We start from the raw sequence: 12,255 nt of genomic DNA, 5'->3' as shown, positions 1-12,255 counted from the left end.
TTCTCCTGCAAGAAGAGATGGTGATGTACTATAATCCTTCTTTTGAAAAAATTGTTCTAAAAGACTTAATTTTTTTAGGGCAGTTTTAGGTTTATAACAAAATTGAGAGGAAGGTCAGGAGTTTCCCATATACCCACTGTCCCCAAACATACCTGGCCTCCCCTGTTATCAACATCACTCACCAGAATGGTACTTTTGTTTTTTAATCAAGGATGAACCCACACTGACACATCATTATCACCAAAAGTCCATAGTTTACCTTAGGGTTTACTCTTGTTGTATATTCTATAGGTTTAGACAAATGTATAATAACATATATCCATCATTATACTATCGTTGCTATGGTCTGAATGTTTGTGTTATCCTCTCAAATTCATATGTTGAACTCCTAACCTTCAAAGGTGATGGTTTTAGTAGGTGGGGCCCTTGAGAGGTGGTTAGGCCGTGAAGATGGAGCCCTCATGAATGGGATGAGTACTCTTATAAAGAGCTCCCTAGCCCCTTTTGCTATGTAAGGATATAAGGAGAAGTCAGCCACTCAGAAGGGGGCCCTCGCCCTACCATACTGGCACCCTGATCTCAGTCTTCTAGCCCGCAGAACTGTGAGAAATAAATTTCTTCTGTTTATAAGCTACCCAGTCTGTAATATTTTCTTTTAGCAGCCTGAATGGACTAAGACAAGCATACAGAGTATTTTCACTGCCCTAGAAATCCTTTGTGCTCTATCTACTTATCTCTTCTCTGTTTCCCTCGCCCCTGGCAACCACTTATCTTTTTTTTTTTTTTTTTTTTTTGCAGTACGAGGGCCTCTCACTGTTGTGGCCTCTCACTGCCGTGGCCTCTCCCATTGCGGAGCACAGGCTCCGGAGGCGCAGGCCCAGCGGCCATGGCTCACGGGCCCAGCCGCTCCGCGGCAGCATGTGGGTTCTTCCCGGACCGGGGCACGAACCCGTGTCCCCTGCATCGGCAGGCGGACTCTCAACCACTGCGCCACCAGGGAAGCCCACCACTTATCTTTTTACTGTGTCTATAGTTCTGCCTTTTCCAGAGTGTCGTATAGTTGGATTTATACAATATTGTAGCCTTTTCAGATTGGCTTCTTTCACTTATTAATAAGGTTACTGCATGTCTTTTCATGGCTCAAAAGCTCATTTCATCACTGAATAATAGTTCATTGTCTGGATGTGTCATAGTTTATCCATTGACCTACTAAAGGACATCTTGATTATTTCCAAGTTTTGGCAATTATGAATGAAGCTGCTATAAGCATCCCTGTGTAGGTTTTTGTATGGGCAGGCGTATTCAATTCCTTTGGGTAAATACGAAAGTGCATGACTGCTAGACCATTGGTAAGAGTATGTTTAGTTGTAAGGAGCTGCCAAACTGTCTTCCCAAGTGGCTGTGCCATTTTCCATTCCCACCAGCAGTGAATGAGAGTTTCTGTTGCTCTACTTCTTTGATAGCATTTGGTGTTGTGAGCGTTCTGGGTTTTGGCCATTCTAACAGATGTATAGTGGTAACTCCCGATTGTTTTAATTTGCATTTCCCTGATGACGTATGATGCTGAGCATTTTTTCATATGCTATTTGCTATCTGTATATTTCTTCGGTGAGGAGTCTGTTAAGATCTCTGGCCCATTTTAAAAATCAGGGTTTTTTTTTATTATTGAGTTTTACGAGTTCTTTGTATATTTTGAATTAAAGCCTTTTATCAGATGTGTCTTTTGTAAATATTCTCTTTAGTCTGTGGCTTGTCTTCTCATTCTTTTAATATTGTCTTTCACAGAGCAGAACTTTTAAATTATAATGAAGTCCAGCTTAGCAATTATTTCTTTCATGGATCATGTGTTTTGTGTTGTATCTAAAAAAGCATCACCATACCCAATGTCATCTGGGTTTTCTCCTATATTATCTATTAGGAGTTTCATAGTTTTGCGTTTTACATTTAGGTCTGTGATCCATTTTTGAGTTAATTTTTGTGAAGATGTGTGGTCTGTGTCTAGATTCAGTTATTGCATGTGTATGTCCAGTTGTTCCAGCACCATTTGTTGAAGAGACTACCTTGCTCCATTGTATCACCTGTGCTCCTTTGTCAAAGATCAGTTACCTCTATTTATGGGTGTCTATTTCTGGACTCTGTTCTGTTCCATTGACCTATTTTCTTATTCTTTCACAGGTACCACACTGTCTTGATTACTGTAGCTTTATAGAATATCTTGAAGTTGGATAGAATCAGCCTTCCTTAAATATTGTATTGGCTATTTGGGTCTTTTGCCCCTCCATGTAAATGTTAGAAGTTTGCTGATATCCATAAAATAACCTGTTGGAGTTTTGTTTTGTTTTTTTAATAAATTTAGTTATTTAGTTTTGGCTGCATTGGGTCTTTGTTGCTGCCTGCGGGCTTTCTCTAGTTGCGGCGAGCGGGGGCTACTCTTCGTTGCTGTGCATGGGCTTCTCATTGCGGTGGCTTCTCTTGTTGCGGAGCATGGGCTCTATGCACGGGGGCTTCAGCAGTTGTGGCGCACGGGCTTAGTTGCTCCGCGGCATGTGGGATCTTCCCGGACCAGGGCTCAAACCCGTGTCCCCTGAGTTGGCAGGCAGATTCTTAACCACTGCGCCACCAGGGAAGTCCCCGTGTTGGAGTTTTGATTGGGATTGCATTGAACCTATACATCAACTTGGGAAGAATTGACATCCTGTGTATTATGCAAGTCTCAACCTTTAGATAACCCGTGTGGTAGCTGGACCCGCCCTTGTCGTTCTTACTATGATTGCAGAACACCATCAGTAATAAACATCAAAGAACTTGAAAAAAATGTTTATTATTTACAAGTCCTGGAAATTACATGGCACATCTGGAGGCACACAGTGAAGTCACAGGTAGAGAGAGAGAGAAAGCACAGACCTGGGGTTCCACTTTTATTGGGGTCAAGGGTGCAGGCCTAGGGAGGGGGCCTAGGGTTTTCAAGGCTCACTCTGTATTGGTGAATTTAAATCATAAAAGTGGTAGTTTAAGGCTCAGGAAGAGAAGAAATACAAGCAGTGCAAATGGTTAGTTATTGAAATCAACCAAGATGTCTAAAACAAAGGAGTCTGGGGGAAAGGTGAGGGAGGTGGCAGCCTGCCGCTTTACCTAGCCGTGTGGTTCTCACTAAGGACAAATGCTGAAGAAGTCAAGAATATGGTTAAAGGAAGGCACACGGCTCTTTTCTCTAGAATGGTGATGGGGCAGAAGGTGGGAATGGACCGAGCATTTCAGGACTGGGGCTGGCTGTGGCTCAGTGTTCCGCCTTGCCCTGGGACACACCTTCCTGGGGCGCCCACAGCCAATGACTGACTGGTGTATAAAGGCTCCATCATCTCAGCGCAATGTGGGACAACTCTGCAGGGCCATCTTAACTCCAGAACTCCCCACAGGGTCAGCTGAAGCTGTTTATGAGGCCTGCATCATAGCTTGGCTTCTCCCTCAGCTAATCCTCCTTCCTTCTCCTCCCGTCCACGGGCACTCCCTAATAAACATTCTACTCCGAGCCAGCTTCTTGCAGAACCTCTCCCACATCTGTGTGCGTGGAGAGACAGCTCATGCTCCACAGTCAGGGTTCCCTTCCCCGCTGGGAGCAAAACTGGGTATTCCCAAGTGCGAAAAGGCAGAGAGAGCAAAATAATTGACTAACATTGAAGACTAGCTGTGGTACCTCTTAGCTGGTTATGGATGGAGGTGATGTCGAACACAAGCGTATATGAAGAGTGGTGCCCCACACAGAACAATGGGCGTTAGCTCCCTAATTCCAGTAGGAATTCACATTTTATTATTTTCTAAGTCAGGATAATTAGGCGAACTCCTAGTACTTTTCAAAGTTCAGTTTAAATGTCGCTGGTCCTGTTATTCTTTCTGTAGCTTCCTCAGAAAAGGTCTATCTCTTCTTTCACTTTGCTTATACAGCACTTGACCTCCCTGTCATATCAAGGGGATGGGAGATAGTGGATGGGGGAGAGCAGTGTGCCCTGGAGGCAGGCACAAAGGGGGAACATTGTCTGTGGAGAATTTAAGAACAATAAGAAAACAGCCTAAGGGTCAGCCTGCTTTCCATTATCACCGGGCATTGGCAATTCTAAACAATGTCAGTAACAAAATACTGCTTCCTCCAGCTAGGAGTGACCCCCCTCCCACCCCCGTAATTCATTCAACTACGACTCAGTATATACCTTAATCGTGGCACTTGGTATTATACTGTTTACCCCAGACTGTGAGTTCTTTATGTCTAATTTAAGTATGGCTGATCTTTGCCCCCTCTTTGTCGTCTCTGTATTATCCCTATCATAATTCCTGGCCCAAAGTAGTCACCAATAATATTTAATTGAATGAGTAAAGGGTAGTAATTCAGTTCTTCTACATGTGGGAGCAGCAAGTTATTACAGAGATGATAAAGTCTTCTAGCTGTAAAGCTCAATCAGTGTCCTAAATCAATGTCATTATGATCCCCTCAAACTTGATTTCTTTTAATTTTCCACAGTTATTAAATCAAAATTCCTCTTTTCCTGGTACCACCAGCATATTGGAATCGATGAACTTATGTAACAATAATAACTTAAATGTCACTAGCCCTTGTCCCTATCTGCCTGCTCAGGACCAGACCCTATTTATTCATGTATTCAATTGTGCAATGGACAAGAATCCATATAGTAAATAAATATTGACTCCCATGTGCCAGGCACTGGGCTAGCACCTCTGACATCTCATCCAGTTATGTGTGAGAGTTCCAAGTAGATGTCTTAGCCATGATCACAGACAGAGTGAAACTTAAACACTCTTACATTTCTCTTGCTAATAGTGACCTCCTCCCATAATGAAACTTCAATGCATTATTTAATAGTAAAGTCTCTGACTATGAATGAGTCTTTGCAAAGACTCCTTCCAAGGGTGAGGAGAAGAGGGCAAAAAAAGAAAGAAAATTCTCTCTAGCCACTCATCACCCTTCATTTCTCCAATCAGTCCTTTACCTTATGGCCAGACTATCTTCCAATGTCTATATATAAGTTTAAGTCATCTTTCTTCATCAAATTTCATCAGTGGTTTCCCATTACTACAAAATACACCCCAAACCCCATGACATTTAAGGCTAGTTGAAGGATAAAAACATACAAATAAATGTCACAGAACCAAAATGACAAACATATGGGAACTCTCAGGCTTTTTTTCTCCCTGCCAACTGAAGAGTGGTCTGGCTTTCCCCGGCTCAGTTTTTTCTTTCCTTTTTTTCTTTTGGGGAGAGTTCTCGCAATGTCCTATGCACAGCTGCTTGTTGTTAGGTATAGTTCAGGGGCAAGAGAGAGAATGGGCCCCGGTCCATCCATAGGTGGCAGGTTTATCTTCTTTGCACAGAACTCCTGCAGAGTTGGCTTTTGTGAATCAAAATTGGGAGAAACGATGAGAAGGCTGAACAAGAAAAGAGAAGGAAAGGTGCCAGCGAGAGGATGGCTAGGACTGAAAATGGAGTTTTTAGGGTGGTTACTGTGGGAAAGGACCAGAGCAGCTGTGGGTTGGGAGGGAACTGGATGGGGGGGAGAAATGGGATTTTAAGAAGTATTGCTCAAATAAAGAATCTGAGTTACTTTGAAATTTCTTTTGGTTGCTGGATGGTGTTTTCTTTGTCTGCCATAGTGTTAGAAAGATCATTTTACATTCCAGACTTCACGTCTCAGTTTAACTAGCTAGCCAGTTAACTAAGGTCTGCAGCTGCCTTCCGGGTGAATGAATGTTGGGAGAAGAAATACTCTCATCTTCGCATTTATCAGCTGTTTGACCTTTTGGAAGCTAACACTTTTCTTAATTTCCATGTTTTCATCTGCAAACTACGGTGGTAATAGCACCTGCCTCATGGAATGGTTGTGAGGATTAAGTGAAATCGTGCACATCTACAGTGCTCTCCTCAGTGTTTCACGTAACGTGAGAGCTCAGTGAATGATAACATCCTGTTATTGTTCATGTTGTTAGCTGGAGAAACTCAAGCAGAATCCTTGGAAGTCTCCACAAGGAAATTATGTGTCCTGGCAAGCTAGATGGGACCAAGAATAACCCTGGGGCTTGCTGAATTACAGTGACTAGCATCAAAGCATTTTACGCCTTGCAGTGGTTCCCGTAGTCTGTAGGCACAGCATATTTTCCTATCTAACTTCTAACATGTCAGATTTCCTCTAAGTAGTAGTTTCTTATGCTAAGCCTTTCATATAATTTTAACATTTTTCTCATCTCATTTGCTTAAGTTTGTTTTTCTTTTTCCTTCCATATGCCATCTTGTTTGCTTTCTCCTACTCAATCCCACTTCTAATAGAAGGACTGAAGGATTGCAGAGCTCCTCCAAATTTGAGTTTGAGGTAAAAATATGCCTATCATCTCAGCTGTCTTCTCTATACGCCATTGCCTTCTTCCCTTTCCTGCTCCCTATTTCTCCTAAGGACAACTGACTCCGCAAGACCTCAGCTCTCTCACCTTCAGAGGTGAAAAGGATGGAGGCCTTTAATCAGCTGTATCAGCTGTTTTTGTTTCATAAGGAAGCAACAACAATGAAAACAAAACCCACACTGCCTCGACACCTACTTGTAATTATAAGCCAGATACAAATTAAAATAAAAGTCAAGCAAACACTGGGGCAAAATCTCCTTGAGCTAGAGTGTTCCAAAGGGACTGTCTTTCCCTTGGTTTTATTTCACTTTCTCCTAAAGCTTGTTCTTTGATTATTGAATTACAGGGTTCTGTCCTCTCATACCATTTTCAAAGGCTCAGTGTTCGTAATCTATGGCCTGAGAATACCAGCACGAAAGCTCTCTACTGGAATCATCCGTGGAAGTGTTTCAAGGGGATAAGACCCTTTATAACTATCTTAAAGACGTGTGTGTGTGTGTGTGTGTGTGTGTGTGTGTGTGTGTGTGTTCATATGTATAAACAGACCATTTTCTGGGAAAAGGGTCATATCTATTAGTAAAATCCCAAAGATCCCTCCAAAATTAATCACAATTGGTAGGACTTTAATCCTTCATCCAAATACTTAATTCCATTTATTTCAGTTTTGTTCCTGCTTCTCTCATTGCAGTTATATTTTCTTTTTACCCTAGTAGTTCTATACAGGCATTTTTGATCTCGAAGCAGAAATATTTCTTCCTTATTCACTATCATTTGAGAGGATTAACTCCCAGTTTAGGGCCTATGTAATAGACATTTCAATTAAAGTAAACTTTTCAAAGAGTGTGGATGTGTGGTGATACAAAAGGTCATGAAGCTTGGCTCCTGCTGTCTAGGGGTCTATAAGTAAAACAGGAAGGCATATATATTTTTTAAAAATTGACCATCAACGACAACAATCACAGAAATGCAGAGTCATATGGGGAGTAATGGGAAGGATAGATGAGGAATTTCTAAACCTGTCTGGGAGAGTTAGGATGGACCTGTTGAAATAGGTGATATTCAGATGTATCTTGAAAGGCCTTGAGGAATTTTTATAGGGAGAACAGGTGGGAATGAGCATTCTTGGCAGGAAGGGGGACAACAGTTAGTTTCAGTGTATCTGGGGCCTGAGGTAAATGGGTCAGTGTGGTGGGACCTGTGACTGGTAGGGGACATTGGAGTCAGGTGAATGATCCCAGGTGGAGGACTTGGGATTTCAGGTGAAATCATCTATGCATATATATGGGGTGTGTGTGTGTGTGTGTCCTTACATATATGCCTATCTAGAGAAAATGTACTTTGGGAGAAGTCTGCTCAGTTGTTGAGAACTTCCAGGGCGTGGGAAACGGGAAAACAGAGGGTGAGCAGACAGAGACCATATGGGAATTCAGGAGTCCAGGATCTAGAAAGGCATGTCCAGGTCTGAGGTAGAGACGTGGGGACAGTTCCCTGAGACGTGAAAGAGGACCCGAAGCTGCCAGAGGGGAAAGAAGCCAACACTGCTATATACACTGTTTGATTCTATGAGCACTTTAAAACACAACAATGAATATAGACCCTTAAACACTTCAGTTTGATTGTTTAAATTGGGAGCTTTCAGCTTATTTTATCAAGAAATATCTTGGGTTTTGTGAAGAGTATTGTGCAGAGTGCAGTGGTTTAGGTCATGCAGTTATGTTCCAAATGAAACCCTATTATTCGCTGGTAAAGGTCAAATACAAAATGACTATTTTTGAAAAGGTGACTCACACATAATTCCTTTGCATTTTAATAAATAGCATGTTCATAGATACTTTATCCTGAGCATGTCTTTGGTGACTTGGCAAACAGGGCCACATAATATTTTCACCGATAAACACATGTACCGATGGCAGAGCCTATAGACCACAGAAAGCAAGACTAAACATTGTAAAGTTGTTTGTACGTTATGGCTCTCTGCGAAAGAACCAGACGTTTGTATCCTTTGCCTAGGGCTGCTTAGAGACAGTTTAGCTGTCACATAGTTACTAAATGGCCTTTTAATTTACTATATATATCTGAACCTGAGGATAATGTTGTGAGTATTTGAGAATTGGCTTGTGGAAGAAGCTAAATTTGGCTGTTATCACTGCTAAAGGGGCCAGTTTGCAGAAAAATATTTTTAAGGTGTGCTGAAATAATATATTTGAATTAAATTTAGTGGGCAGAGTATGGAAAGAATTTGTTCTGAAAATAGCTTTTATCTAAGCCCTTTTCCATGATAAAGATAGAAAATTTTATAAGCTGTTGTTTTATTTGTTTTTTTTTTCTCCATCAAATAATATTTACTAGTTATCTTTTTTGATGACACAGGTCTTGTTTCTTCCATTGTTACCCTTGATGATTTTGTCTAAGCACGTTGCCAGTGTATACCCTTAAATCAAGAAACCCCAGGGGCTTCCCTGGTGGCGCAGTGGTTGAGAGTCCGCCTGCCGATGCAGGGGACATGGGTTCATGCCCCGGTCCGGGAAGATCCCACATGCCGCGGAGCAGCTGGGCCTGTGAGCCATGGCCGCTGGGCCTGCGCGTCCGGAGCCTGTGCTCCACCACGGGAGAGGCCACAACAGTGAGAGGCCCGCGTACCAAAAAAAAAAAAAAGAAACCCCAGGGTCTTGCTGGCACAAGGAAGTGTGATAATGTTTTACAGGCTATATAGTCACAGATTATAGGATTTGTTAGAAGTGGTGGGGATGGAAGAAACAGCCACCTGGAAGTTGCTTTCCTCCTCTCAGAGCTACAGCAGTCTGTGGAAATGGTGACCAGTACAGTCAGAGAGAAGACCCCCTTCCTGAGTCCTCCCAGGCATCCCCAAGAGGACACATTTGCAGATGGGAAGTAGCAGACAGTGCACCTCTTAGAGTCTGGCCCTGCAGGGCTCTGGACATTTCTGTATGCAGATGTTTTCCAGAAAAACTGAACTGTGTTAATAATGACTAAAAGGTGTTTCTCCATAGTTGGTTGTTAATAATGACTGAAAGGTATTTGAAAAGCAGTTTATTAGTCTGATTTGACATCTTGTCATTATCACTTAACTTAGATGCTGATCCGCTACATTGATTTTTAAAGCTTTACGTATCCTTTGCATTTACATTGTTAGCTAAAAGCATTTTGTCGAAAAATTTCACCATCTGGCAATTTAATTCTTTCCAAAAGTGTCTCTTGTTTAAATATGAAACCACAGCTTACACTTTTATCTAGCAACCACTCAACTTGAACACAGTTATTTAAAATTTTTAAACTGTGGATAAACCTAGTCACATAAAATTGTAAATACTGTGTACTTCAAAATATTACCACCTTCTCCTAACAAAATTTAGTATCAGCAATGCTATTGCCCTCTGTCTTAAAAAAAACAAACAAAAAACCAAAAACGAACCCAGTATCTTGTTTAGAAAGGTTTTTCTCCTAAAGACAAAGATGCCATCAATGCCAGCTCAGAAGGATCCGTTTAACAGCTGGTGTGTGGCATGTAATGCCTAAACACTTTTTACATAAAGATGGCATGAATCTAATAAATAAAAATTATTCAAATGGTCATAATTTTAAATGCAGTTAAATCAATACATCTGGGTACATATCATTTTAAAAACTTCTCTCTTCATCCGTAGCCTCATCTGGAGTTACTTAGCATGTTTGTTTTGAATCTCTGACTGCTAACCTTAATCCCATTTCTCCAGCGTTCTGCTCAGCAGTTGTCCTTACATTATCATGAGGTTGTTGCCAATACCGAAAGTTTAGAATTTGCTTTGAAATTTCGGGATGTTTCCCTGCTCTCAGCATTATAAAAAACTGTATATATGTGAAAAAAAATGATTTTTAAGTTTCTCTTCAGTGCTTATAGGGAAACTGTTTACCTGAGCACTTGGGGGGAGAGAGGAAGCCCGCAGGGTGTGTGTGAACAAATTCAGTATTTGGGAAGAAAGATGCCAGCTGATACTTCAAAATATTGCACTGCATCACGAACGTCTGTATTGTTTGTTATATGTGAGGTGGCATAGCTTGAGAACTGTGAAATCTATAACATTGTATGACTCGAGCAATTAAGAAACATTTCAGTCAAACCTGGAAGTTGGTCTGCTTTTAAAACTGGTAGGATTTCACAAGTTCCAGTGGGACAAGTTACATGCATTTCCACTCCTCTATTTAGCAAGAAGAGGAGCACCTGCAGGCTTGGAAACTTGTCTCATGACCCTGATTTCTTCCCATATTTACCAAGACCAACTCATATTAAATTGCCCAACAAAACCTGAACCGGCATCAATAATATTTTCCTGTTACACAATTTGCTTTTCATTAAAGGCTACATGAAGAGGAGAAACTCAATTATTTTCAGATAAGAAGTTAGATTAGGTGGAACTCTGCAGATTTGCCAGCCATCTGGTTCTGTCACAGACTCCCTAGGGATCCTGAACATGCTTGCAACTGAAAAGAATTTGAACCTGAATGACTTTTAAATTGGGACATAAAATGTGGCAGCCCAGACTATGCACAGATACTTAGCAAGAACTAAGGACTGCCAATATTGAGGTTTATGCTCCATGATGTTTTCTTTAGAGAGAACTAAAAGGCATGCAGACACTTGTTAATAATTGAATAAAAACTCTTTCCCTAAAATTAAACCATACCTCTAAGATATACATATAGATAGATAGATAGATAAAGATATATTTTAATTTTTATTGGAGTATAGTTGATTTACAATGTTGTATTAGTTTCAGGTGTACAACAAAGTGAATCAGTTATACATGTACATTTATGTACTCTTTTTTTAGATTCTTTTCCCATATAGGCCATTACAGAGTATGAGTAGAGTTCCCTGTGCTGTACAGTAGGTTCTTATTAGTTATCTATTTAATGTATAGTAGTGTGTATATGTCAATCCCAATCTCCCAGTTTATCCCTCCCCCTGCCCCTTATCCCCTGGTAACTGTAAGTTTGTTTTCTACATCTGTGACTCTACTTCTGTTTTGTGAATAAGTTTATTTGTACCCTTTTTTTAGATTCCACATATAGGCAATATCATATGATATTTGTCTTTCTGTGTCTGACTTACTTCACTCAGTATGACAATCTCTAGATCCATACATGTTGCTGGAAATGACATTATTTTGTTCTTTTTATGGCTGGGTAATATTCCATTGTATATATGTACCACATCTATATGATATATTTTAAATTATTACAAAAAGTCTTTTGCTCTGAGTGACCTTTCTCATTTGCCAGTTTGCAGGGAAACACATTATCAGTAATTAAATTCTTATGTAAGGAAACTTCTGTAAAGAAAATCCAAAGTGTTATACAGATTAGTCTAAAGACTATAAAGTAAGAAATCTCATTTTCGTTGTAGAATTTTCTTTTTATTTTTTTAATTGAAATGTATTTGACATATAACATGGTAAAAATTTAAGGTGTACAACATGTTGATTTATTTATATATTGTAATATGATTGTCATTGTAGTGGTAATACCACTATCATATTACATAATTATCATTTCTTTTTTTGTGGTGAGAATAAAATAAGATCTAGGAAAGGATTATTTTCATTTTCACATCAGACACTTCTTCACCTGTCTCTCCCTCAGTCAAGCTGCACGGTTTTTTTTTTGTGTGTGTGTGGTATGCGGGCCTCTTACTGTAGTGGCCTCTCCCATTGCGGGGCACAGGCTCCGGATGCGCAGGCTTAGCGGCCATGGCTCATGGGCCCAGCCGCTCCGCGGCACGTGGGATCCTCCCAGACCGGGGCACGAACCCGTGTCCCCTGAATCGGCAGGTGGACTCTCAACCACTGCGCCACC

Source organism: Orcinus orca, chromosome 3, assembly GCF_937001465.1.
Source record: "Orcinus orca chromosome 3, mOrcOrc1.1, whole genome shotgun sequence".
In the NCBI taxonomy this organism is placed as follows: Eukaryota; Metazoa; Chordata; class Mammalia; order Artiodactyla; family Delphinidae; genus Orcinus; species Orcinus orca.
This window is presented reverse-complemented; position numbering follows the sequence as displayed.